Source organism: Arachis hypogaea, chromosome 7, assembly GCF_003086295.3.
Source record: "Arachis hypogaea cultivar Tifrunner chromosome 7, arahy.Tifrunner.gnm2.J5K5, whole genome shotgun sequence".
Taxonomy (NCBI): Eukaryota; Viridiplantae; Streptophyta; class Magnoliopsida; order Fabales; family Fabaceae; genus Arachis; species Arachis hypogaea.
The window spans coordinates 20,021,862-20,035,182 of record NC_092042.1 but is presented as its reverse complement, the minus strand read 5'-3'; the positions used below and the strand labels follow the sequence as shown (position 1 = coordinate 20,035,182).

Sequence of the window (13,321 nt, the reverse complement as noted above, 5' to 3'; positions counted from 1 at the left end):
CATAACACGGTATGTGTTCCTTCAAGAGTTTCGCCAATGAGAAATAATTTTTGTACTATTATCTTTTATTTATTTTTTGTTATATTTATTTTTATATCTAAAAATAAAAATGTATATCAAAGTGCATTAAAAAGAAATTAATACAAATAACACAATTTTCTGTGGCGCGCTTGAACCTTGGCCCATATGTGCACTTCTGTTTTCAATTCTATTACCTGTTTTGAGATGTCCTATCCTATCTACACCGAAGCAGTGTCTTAGTTTCTCATACCACAAGTTTCTTTTTTTCTTCTTTTTTTCTTTTTTTTTTTGTTTTTTGAGTTTAAGCCTTTCATCCACGTATATTTAAAAATAGTAAAATAATAGAGTGAAGTTCATTCTGACTTCTGAGTGGGTAAAATATTGCTTTAAGGAGGAGGAGTACGATTTTTGTAAACATAAGAGAAGGGGATTGTTTTCTACAAATGGGTCTAACAAGAAAGGATCGGATTCAAGGAAAAAAAAAAAAACGATGGTTCCAAAGCAAAATATACATACATGAAAAGAACAGAGAAAAGAAAACTTGGAAGGTTATTTGGGAAGGTTGAGAAGCTAAGAGAGTAAAAGAAAGATGACAATATATAGAAAGAAAGAAACCATATGATGCAAGTGCTGTACATGCATGTTTGTTCATATTAAATTAACACCTTATTAGACACTTGATGAGCAAACACAAAAGTTGGTAATTGATGAAGCCTTTCAACTGCTACGTACTCTGCACTTTTTTTTTGTTTTTTTAACAGAGTAGCATACTAGCACTAACAAAAAAAACAAAGATAAAAAAAAAACTCGCTATACTATAATGTATATGGTGCCACTCCTAAACTTAGTCCTCCCAGCGTAGAAGGAAGACGGTGCACCTCCATATGATATAAAACCTAGTCTTTTGTTCCCTCAACTGCCTCGAACACCGTCTCATCAACTCATGAGTAGGCTTCCCAATTCTCATTGACAAACATTGTCGCCTTGCCATCACGTAAAAAGCTAACAATAAGATATAGTTTTGATAGAGTTTGATAAAGCAACTAACTAACTTGATAGAATGAAGCACCACAGAACTTGGTTGCTCTCTCTATATATATACAAGTTATAAGGTTGTAATGAATGGCTTAAAAAAACTATTGGTGGCCCCTTATAATGGAACGAAGTAGTGTGTGTCACAATAATAATGTCTCCCTTGTGCCAAATCATCAAGAAAACGACTTGCCATTAATTAAGAGTGCTTAACCTTGTCGTTATTAACCCTCTCTACATTATCTATGCATAGCATATTCGCAAAACAAGCGCATTTGTCCCTCATTTTCAGGTCTGCCTCCATCTATTCTCTCTTATCATTACATTATTTTATCATAAACTTCACAATAATCCCATGTAATGTATACAAGCTAAGCAATGTTACATTATTTTATTTTGCACCACCTTTTAATTTGTTCAATATGCAGCACAATGTTGTGATTATCACCTTTATATACTAGATCATCATCTTACATATTATGTCGATTGTAGAAAATGAAAAAGTGTTGCACGTTTTGAAAGCCGATATTAACAATGTTAGTTAACCAGTCTTGTCTAGCATCAATTAACAACGAGTAATTAATTCTAGAAATTAATAGTTTATTATTTCCGATCCCAAACAAATTAAACAGGCTGCGAGACAAGGACAAACAAGGCATTTCAATTTATTCAAAGACACGTACGTTTGGTAATTAATTATATATTTATATTGAGACAACACAACAAACCACAGACATGCATGCACAAAAATAAAAGTTGGCCACAGGTAGGGAGGAAGAGATTGAGGAGAGATTTTAGATTAGATCATTGTATTATAATATTCAAAACCAACTTTGATACACAATTTCATCATTGATGATAACATATATATAGATGATGATACCTTGAAAAATGGTAAAAAAAATAAAATACTACAAAATGAGTAATGCTTGCTTAAATTAGTATTATATTAGGCTAGGAGTACTTATGCCAATTAATAAGCATAGAGATACAGACCCTCATGATATAAAACTTGCCCCTTTGTTGTCTTACGATTCTCTAACTCAAATTGCACCTAAACATGTTGCTCCTCCAATTCAGGCAAATTTAGTCAAGTGAGGACCTGGCATTAGGCCCCAATAAAGTGCAACCTTATTGGACCACGTGTAGAGTTGCATGACCTCCAATATCTTCTACTTGAATTTCGAATCAAAGTCACGTGACATCTCTTCCCAAATTCAACTCACAAGTTCTAAGTCCAATCATGCAGGCCAGCGGCCATTAGTGATTGTCCATTCTCTCCTGAAAGCGATTAGCAAGTACAAAAACACCACCCTTGTCTCTAAGACTGCGCTTGTTTACACAGACAGAATACTAACACAAAGACATGGAGATACAAAATTGTATTTAACAGATGAAATATTGATAGAAGTATTGTGTCCAAAAATAATATATTTTATATCTATTGTAACAGAAAGAATATAAAAATATTACTAAGAGATAATTTATTTTTTTTCTTTTATTATTCTTCTTAATTTTTATAATTATATTTTTTATTATTATATTTTTTTAAATTTTTTGAATAAAAAAAAATAAATTAAATTTTTATAATTTATTTTAATTTATCACCAAATAGAATACAAAAATACAAAATTTTGTATTTATATCTATTTTATCTTGTTTTTAATATCTTATCTTATTCTGTTCTCAGAAACAAATATACAGTTTAATAGTGTGGCTAAAGCTCATATCATTATCCTATAAAAAATGAGGGTCAAGCATGAGACACAAGTGATGAGGGTTTATTATGGTTTTCCATTTAACCCTTTGGGATGAACCCAACAAAATAAACCAGAACTTTAGCATCACTCCCTTTTCTTTCGGGCCACTTTGGATGAGATTAATTTGCTCTACTTCTTCAAAGTTTCAAATCAAATGGGTGTAGCATGTGGCTTACAAGTTACAATCTTGGCAAATAATAATATCGCAACACTATACTAATACTGTTCGGAAAAGAAGACTATGGCAAATTGGCAATAATAATGAAACGCTCCCACATCTTATCTTTAGGCAGATAAAGTATTATCAAAGATAAGATCTTTAGAATACATATATAGAGATCACAGAACACTACTAAACTTTTGATTAGAGTCACTTTTAGAGGCCTAATGAAAGCTTGTAAGATCCAAATGGGGACATATTATTTCAGATATGTTGGAGTTTAGTTCTAAGTGTATGTGAAATGAGAGTAAATCATTTTCTTCCAAGCTGGTAGGGAGTCTTGTATGGTAGATATTCCTACAAAGACATCTTTACATAATATTACAAGAAAAACGCTGAGTATTATTGATTTTATCGGTGGATTTATTGACGGTTTAGCTATGAAATTCGTCAGGTCAAATCATTATCGGCGAATTTTTATTTCCGATAGTAAATTTGTGGGAACCATAAAGATGAATATATGTCCAATTTTAGGGGAGTTTATGTCAAAAATTTTTTGAAATAATATAAATGTTAAAGAATTTGTGTTGTATATATGCTGATTAGTGTAATTTGTATTCTCTTTGCAAACATAACGACAGATAATAGAAGTGTCACGAGTCGATCTCGTGGTCATGGTAGAGGGAGGGTTTTCACTACCGGTAGCACAGGGACTTCTCAGTCATCACCCTCTACCCCGACTATCCCGTCGACCCCTATGACGTCATAGGCGAGTCCATCGAACCAACAATTCATCATGGTCCTAAAGCACAACTATGTGGCTCCTTCTGCTACGCTCATACCTTCGCCCCTTACAACTTCAGCGACAGAGATCGCGGTGGGTGATTCCTCTAATGCATCCTAGTCAGATGTTCCTCCACTACCGCTTGTCATACGGATGAGGATTTAACCTGATCGCATGCAGGCGTGAGTACTATTTTAAGGTCTTTCATCTGTAATCTATTTTGAATTTGTTTAGTTTTATGTGTTTTTATGTATTTGCTAATCTTAAGTTTTTAGTTGATAGGTTTACACCAAACAACAATGCATGTATACATGAGATCTCCAATGTATGTGTTTAAGTCCATATAGGACAATCTATGGCCGCAAGCTACACGAAGATCCCTACTGACACCAAAGAGCGATGATTTCAGAAGTGGACGGTAAGAACCCAATGTTGTTGAATTAATTATATTTATTTTAACTGTATTTTATTTCGATGAACTAATGTTGTTAAATTACTTTATGCAGGAGAACTTTATATGGGATAGGGAATCTGATATCTTTATCAGAAATATCTACGACCACCGGATAGCTAGGCGACTTCAGTATGCTGCAAGATGTTCGTCAGGGGCACGTCCACCTCACGATTCAGCTCTGTCCAGATATTAAGAAGGAACTGGATCTTTATTTTAGTACTGATGAGGGGTTCAAGCATTACCGTCTAAAGAACAGAACTAACAGGACTTCACCAAGGTCGTCAAAAAATATCGGTAGGCTCTCATGAAGACAAAGAGCATGCTGGTATATAGTTTACTAATCTTTATTAATTATTACTTGAATTAATTGTTACTTGATTTATTTTATTAGTTGGTTTCAATATATGTAGTTTAAGTCATTGGAGCGTGAGATGACATTGGCGGAGACCTTTAAATATACCCATATGTTGAAGGCTAACAAGGAGAGATTTACTTATGTTGATGACATTTCAATTAATTCTAAGTTTGAAATATATGTATTCGATTTAAAGTCAATTAACTATCATCCTAATCACAATGAATGTTACACAAGAGGACTACACGCAGAGATTGGAGGCCGCAACCCAACGATTCCACCCTAGTGGGGACGACCACGGTTCCAATGCCTCAGTTGTTGATCCTGATAGGGTTTGGCGCGAGATCGCCTCTAAGTTCTAAAAGAATCGCCGCCACATTTCGACATTGGCGGCTTCATCTGCCTCTGCCTCTGCCTCTCTGCCACCAGCCCTGCCAATTCCGCGGAAGTTGTCAATTTGAGAGAGGAGGTGCAGAAGCTAACACAAGAGCTTCATCAACAAGCTCAACAGTCTGAAGAAAAGTACAACGAGCTTCCTGCACGTGTGAGAGATACCGTTCCCATCAGCTCAGAGCTAACGGAGAAGTTGGAGCGGCTAGAGTGCTTGTGAGACCAGATAGTGGTGTACAATGAGATGTGCGCTGGAGGCAGTGACGCTGTTGGTGGGGCACCGACATCAGCACTTAATCTGCTGTCACAGTAGGGGGAAGACGACGATGACGACCTTTATCGAGATCTGTAGGATTTAGGAATTTAATTTATTTTAAGTCTATTTCAGTGTATTTTACTTTTGACTTTTTATTATATTCATTAGTTGATTTCTGGTATTTAAAATTTGTGCACTAAAAAATTTTTTTAAAAAAATTTAATTTGACTGCTACTTGTGCACTAATTGTGTAAAAAAAAATTGCATACCGTCGGATTTACTAGCGGAACAATCCGACGGTAAATAGGTGCCAGAAAACATAACATGGCACCAAAATTGCCGTCAGAAAATTCACGGTACAACTGCTTATCTTCGTCGTATTAATTGAAAAATTCAACGCAAAATCCGCCGGTAATTAGCGTTACGACGAAATAATCTACCGGTAAACATTTTTTGGTGCCATTTATACCGTCAAATTTATTCTGACGGCAAACTAATTGTCAACGGATTTATTTGATAAATCTGTCGGTAAATTCGACGGTACTCAACGCCTTTCTTGTAGTGTAAAGATATTTTGAATCGCTAGATGATTCAATCAAATATTTTAAATCAAACATGTTAAACCATTTAACAATTTGCAATGCCATCTTTATGCGAAAATATCATTATAGGGGGAGTCACCATCCTATATATCTTCAATAACATGCAATGATGGAAAAAGAGTTAGCAGATATGTTATGTGATGTGACTCACTCAGACCACTTAGACCATCTCTAGTAGAGAATTCATCCCAATCTCTATTTATGACCCATCTATCTTAAAAAGTAACTCCACATCAGTTTTTGCGTCATAAACAGTAAATAGGAACTCAAAGTATCTCTCTCTTCTCCACTAGGAGGAACTAACTTTAGTCTCTGTTGTGGTTTCACTTAATTAATTAATTAAAATTAATATAGTTACTATTTTTTTCAATAATATTATTTAAATTTATAAATTCAAAAATAATTCACTATTAAAAGATATTAATATTTAAAAAAATTCATATATAACAATAATATATAATATATAATTCAGGATTACACTAATTTGTAAAATTACTTAAAACAAAAAAAAAACATAGTTAAACTCTATAGTTGACGATAAGCATTGTGAAATTGCCATATGTGTTCAAGTCTTCTTTCAACTGTTTATGCTGCTACCTATTTCAAAGTTGAGAAATTCTTTGGAGAAATTGATGGTATGGTACAAAATCTTCCTCTCCCAGCTGAGGTTGTGATAAACCATTTTCGACATCGTCATACTCTAAGTCTTGAGCAAAATTTCCTACATAAGTGTCTCTTTCATCCTCAACAATCATATTATGCAATATAATACAAGCTCTCATTATGTTTGCAAGTTTCTTCTTTTTTCAAAAGCGAGCTGGACCATGTATAATTCCAAAGCGTGCTTGTAACACTCCGAATAGTCGCTCCACATATTTTCTTTGCCCTTCTTGGTATTGTGCAAATAACTTGCGTTTCTCCCCTTGTGGCTTTGAGATTGATTTGACAAATGTGGCCCATTCAAGATAAATACTATCTGCTAAATAGTATCCCATAGTATAATTATTACCATTAATAGTATAATTTAACTTCGGAGCACGGTCATTTAGAATATCATCGAACACTCGAGAACGATCTAACACGTTGATATTGTTATTTAAACCAGAAATTCCAAAGAACAGATGCCATATCTAATTGTCTAAAGATGTTACAACCTCAAGTACAATGGATGCAACTCCACTATAACCACTCATGTACATACCTTTTCATGCCTTTGGATGATTTTTTCATTGCCAATGCATGCAGTCAATGCTACCCAACATGCCAGGAAAGCCACGACCATCCGCCATTTGTAGTAGGCGTTGTACATAATTTGGATTTAGTTTTCGCAAGTATCATCCTCGAATACCGAAAGTACACCTTCAACAAATTTTTTCAAACATTCAATTGTAGTGCTCTCGCATATGCGCACATAATCATCAACAGCATCAGCTGCTACGATATATGCTAACATCCATATCGCAGCAGTGCATTTTTAGAGTGGTGACAAGCCTCTTCTTCCAATTGCATCGGCCCTCTATTGGAAATACGGATAGACGTTTGAGAGAGCATCTACTATCGAAGGAACACATGTCTTCTCATTCGAAATCTCCCTCGAAAAATGTTAGCATTATACACCAGTTCATCTGCAAAGTAATCTTGAAAAAGGCAATCATGTCCTGCTTCTCGATCTCTGTTGATCCATCTATGAGGAGTTGAGATAGAGCTTCTATCGATACCTTCTTCTGAATCATCGAATAAACATTCATTGGTCCAATTATCCATGAGTGTGTTATCTTGCCGTTTTCTTTTACCATACAAAGTCTCTTTAAACATATCATCAAAATTTATAGCCATATGTAGAGATGTATTTTTTAGTCTTCTTTTGAGGTGAAAAACAAGAGTTGAAATAGAGTTGTTGAATCATTGATAGTTGATATTTATAAGTGTGTCCACAACAAGTAGCTACTTCTCAACGGCTACTTAACGGCTAGTTTTTTCTTGTCTAAGTTTAAAATGGCTAATTTCGCAACAGCTACTTAATGGCTAGCCTTTTTTTAAGTTTAATACGGCTAGTTTTGCAATGGTCACTTTCATAAACAATAACAACACAATAATATTGACTAATTTAAAAAGTTACATCAGAAATGAATAAAACAGACTACATCACATGCAAGTAAAACACAATAAAAATAAAACATACTACCTAACTCTACGAATACAAGGAACCATTAAGTAAACCACTTATTGATTATTTTCTCACATGCAATCTCACGAAGAACTCGTCGCTTTTTCACTCATTGTAGACGTATTAGCATTAAGTATTTGCATATCCATTTCTCTTTCTCTTTCCTTAGCCATCCTTGCCAGTTCCCTTTCTTTTGCATTTATCTCCATTTCTTTAATATACCTCTGAGTTTATAATTCTTGTTCTTTCATTGCCGCTTCCATTTGTAACTCCTTCTCTTTGATTACCATGATCTTTGCTCTATGTTCCCTCTCCGCTTCTCTTTCTTTTTTCATATCCATTAGTTCCTTTTCTCTAATATTCTTAATATCTTTCATGAGAGATAGTTTTTTAACAATCGATGATTCTTTTCGCTAAGATCTTTAGACATTTATGCTTTTTTTCTTATCTTTTCTCTTGCTCTTCTTTGATCTTTGTGGGCGAACGGGAGAGTCCACATCAGTTTCGTCAGCCAACGGTATTTCTGGATTTGATGAGGATGAGTATGCTCCAGTTACACTAATATTAGTTCTCTTTGAGCCTCCACTTTGTGTAGGTAGTTGGCTTCTCCATTTTTGCTCCAAACGAAGCATATTCTAATGCCTCTCAAAAGTGAATTTTTTACTATAATTTATGGAATAAAGTTTATAGGCCAACTCCTTTATATATTCAGCGTTTGAACCACTCCTTATGTTTTGACTAGCTTGATCGTCGCAACCAGCAAATTGTACAATAGCCTTGTTGATTTTATACCATCGTTTCTTACATGCAACTACCCCCTTGTCATGTCAGCGTAAAATTCTACACAGTAGATATGAATTCGACTCCAAAATATTTCGCTCTTTTGATCGGTACCAACTATAGGATCAGTTGAAACATTTAACCATGCACTGATCAACATCTCATCCTCCTTCCAATGCCAGTGTTGAATACTATCTTGCCTCTGATTTTCAATATCATCATCATTGAGGTCGATAGCATCTAATCCACGAGGGTTGTTAAAATCTAAATATTGCGAATATGGACTAGATTATATCGGAGTCTGAGAGAATAGGTTAGAAGAGTCACAAACACCAGATAAGTTATGTCTTGATGCACTGAGTTGAGTTGGAAATGGCAAGGATGTTGGAGTAACATTTCCAATAGAGGGGTTAAATATGGATGAAAATAAAAAATATGATGTTTGTGAATTTTGATTTTGAGGTTGAAATATAGGAAATTGAGTATTATAAGGAGTTTGAAAATTGAAATTAGGAAGATTTTGTGGATTTGGATTTTGAAATGTATTTGGTAGTGTGAAGTTTTAATTTAGAATTTGAGAGTTTGAGGTTTGAGATTGGTTGGGATCTATTTTTTTGTTGGTTAGGATCCCTTTTTTTGTAAATAATTGAAAAAAGAGTTGAGTTAGTTGGTATCCATTTTCTTGAACAAAAAATAATATCAACAGAACTTTGATTTCGTAAACTTGAAAGAAGATGAAGAAGAGTAGAAGAAAGTGTGAGAATAGAAGTGTATATAAGTTGTATATATAGAGTAATAAAATATTAATTTATTAATAATAACGGTAACATAATAACGGCTAGTAGGGGTGTGAATGGCCCGGCCCGGTTTCGAACACTTTAGGGGCTAATTTGGTGTGATTTCATCGGATTTAGGACCAGGTAAGGGTCTCAAAAATAGACCCAGTCATTATTTCGGGTCGGATCCGGGCCATAGCTCGGGTCACCCGAAATCGGCCCGGTGGCCGGGGCATCATACACAATAAATATTTTGTATTATTAGTGATGGATGATGGCTATTATTATGTGGAATTTAAGTATTGTAAACCTTAATATTTTGTATTATTAGTCATTATATATAAGACTATAAGTTAATGTTTTATATTTAAAATGCATAAGACTTTAGACTAATGCATAATATTGTGTTATTTGTATTGATTTAAATATTTGGTGTTATTAGGCAATATTAGTATTGATTATGGTTATGCTTTAATTTTAGAGAAGAGTTGGTTCTTGTTATATTTTTCTAAGTGAATTTTACCATATCAAATAATGGTTGGAGTCTTAGAAATTTGGATACTTTTACATGCTAACTTACAAGAAGGTATCAAGGTAATATAATGTTAACGGCCCAGTTTTCACCCGATTTTCACTCGGTATAGTTGTGGCCCGAAAGGGTATAGATTTCATCGGGTCTAGGGTCGGGTTCGGGTTTCATAAATGGACCCGGTACATATTTCAGGCCGAGTCTAGGTCACATCAAACCCGATTTCACCCGACCCATGCACACCCCTAACGGCTAGTTTCCAACGGCTAATTTTAATGATGTGGTTAGCATTTTAAATTTTATAAATAAAATTAACCAATCCAACAAAAAATTATTTTGTAAGGTGTAAAAGTTAAATTTATTTTTTTTATGTAAATAAATTTAATTAATTATAATTTAATATAATAATATAAATAATATTCAATATTAATTATGATATAAATAATTAATATAAATCATTGATTAAATAAAAATATAATTATTTAATATAATTAATTATTATAATTATTAATAAATTAGTTATAATTTAATTATTTAATTAATTATTATTTAAATAATTAATATAAATTATTAATTAAATAGAGATATAATTATTTAATTAATTCAAATTTTATATAATTATTTATTTTTAGGAAAAGTATATGAAACCAAGAGGTTACCAGCCAAAAACTAAATAAAGCCACATTAATTTATATTAATAATTAATTAATTTTAAATTTTTTAAATTTAAATTTTAAAAAATTTAAAAGATTAAGTAAACCTAATTAAAACCTATAAAAACGTTCCTCTTCTCTCTCACATTAACCTACCCACCTCCAACAATCACACACACAGACCCTTCTCTCTCATCGTCAGGCCATCTCCGTCTCCCCACCGGGACCCACTTCTCTTCTATCAGTGAGCTGCCAGAACCAACTCGGTTCCCACCAGCCTCCGCACTCCCCATCACCGCCACCACAACCTGCTTGTAACCGAAGAAGAATCTCTTCATCGCCGCCTCTATTCCTTGTATCATTCTCCTTTTTTTCCGCATAAACCCTCATTGCGGCCTCCACTATCCCCGGCCCTCCCTTCGGATCAACCTCCACCTCCAATATCTCCAGCACCATCCTCTTCATCTCCCTACACATCTTCGTCACCTCCACTAGCTCCTTCGACCGGAAGCAAAATGCCATCGTATCGCCGAAACACCAAATCTCGATCTGCTTCTTCAGCTTCATCAAATCGTTTGGATCCATCAATAAGTGAAGCTCTTCGATCTCTGTTAGAAGCTTCCAGATCCGCTCCACTGCGTAGCACTCCCTCGCGGCCTTCTCGACACCGACTCCGCAACACTCGAGCAGCACACGCGCGACGCGTGACCAGGACTCCACAATCTGGTGCGTCACGCAGAGATTCAAGTTCTCGAAGTTATCCACGTGATCACGATGTTGCTCTCTGCGTTTTAGGATATTAGATGCTGTTTTGATGATTAAAGAGACTGCAAACTACACACTTGATCTTAGCCAAAAGGAGTCTTTAAACAATTACAAAAATATAAAAAATATTTATTTAATATGAAAAAATATCCTAATACTTAAAAAAGAAATATCCAGTTATATTTTAGCAAAAATAATTAAATATCTATAAAATTTAAAAAAAATTATGAAATTCTTAAAGAAATAGAGACATTCACATTTCTAATACAAGAAAATTTGAAAAATATATAAAAGAACATCCATTTAGTACGAAAAAGAAACATTCTGATACTTAGCAGAAGAAACATCCCTATGTATTAACTTGTAGAGATTTTGGATTCACCTAGAGATATTTGGCTGGTTTTTGACTAATATCCTTTTAGTTCCCTAGCATTGTTGTTATTTTTATAATAATTTGTCATGTGACAAGTTATTATTAGACAATACAAATTCTCATTCAGAGGGACTATCTTTTCTCAAAAATTGTACAAGAGACTCTTTTTCTCTTCTCTCCAATAGTTAGTTCTCTTCATGTCAGAAAAAATATAATAGAACTGCACCGTTGAACTTGTTCTTAGACTCCTCTAACAACCGTCTCTTTATAGAAACATGCATTATGCAACTCTGTTTATTTTTCTGTCAAGAAAGGCAGTACGAGGAAAAAGTAAAAGAAAGATTTCTTGTTCTAATAGAAAATAGTACTAAGTAAACGTCTTTAAATAAAAACATAAAAATACTACAAGATATAATTTGTTGGGAAAAAAAATATATCAAACTAGTTTGTATTAAACAAAATTTGTTAAAATTTTATCTATTCAAATTTAGAGATAGGAAAATTAAAGAAACATTTACCTGTTACATGATTTAAGTTACACACAGGCCACTCGTTCATTAATGTATAGTAATAGGTTCATACTCTATATCTCATCAATATGCTAATTCAATATTATTCACGTATTATGTCGATATACTACATGGATGGAACATAATTATTATTATTGAGTTGAAGCTAAGATAGAAGAAAACAAGTGAGGAGGTAAGTGAATATGGAACATGTATGTAGAAGATGACAAGTCACAAGTCAATAATTTAGACAAATAAAATAGGAGGATAGAGCCATGTTATGTAGGTTAATTTTAGGGACAGAACAACAACATAAAGATAAAGCACCAGTTTCAGGGCTGCTCATCAAGGGAATGAACATTATTGCTAAAAGAAAAAGTAAAAAAACCGTGTCTTGAACTCTTGATTATGATATTGATTGTTTGCCGTTGCCATTGTAGCTCCTCTTGTTCATGTGGTTAAGCAACTCCATTTTAAGATTTTCTTGTCTTTCTTTTTTCCTCTCAATCTATCTAATTGATCATTATTTATGGATTATATTGGAAACAAATACGTGTGGACTACTTGGTCGTCACCACTCACCACAATTGATTATAATATATTCCACTAATTCTCGTATTATATTTAGTATTTTCGTTGGCTAATAATTGAATATCCAGTATAATTAAGTAATGTTTTTATTTTGGGATAGACTGGCTACTCTAACTTATTAATACTATCTGTTAGTTATTAACTAGGACTTAGCTAATAAAATTATATATATACTAGCACGTAATTAGCTAATATATTTTTTTGTTACTAATGAAAAATATTTTCATGATAAAACATACAAAATTTGAGTTTTTATATATTATTTATTAAAGTAAAAAATTTAAAAGTTTATATTAATAATAATCTTAACAGTTAAAATCTTATTATTATATGTTTTATTTCGTCTTTGTATTCAGGGTTGTTT

The 13,321-nt window shown here is 33.4% G+C and overlaps 1 pseudogene; it reads right to left on the bottom strand.

Annotated features, from left to right (window-relative positions):
• Positions 1–8,792: 8,792 nt before the first annotated feature.
• Positions 8,793–12,415, bottom strand: LOC112701250 (nematode resistance protein-like HSPRO2; annotated as a pseudogene).
• Between the last annotated feature and the right edge of the window lie 906 nt (positions 12,416–13,321).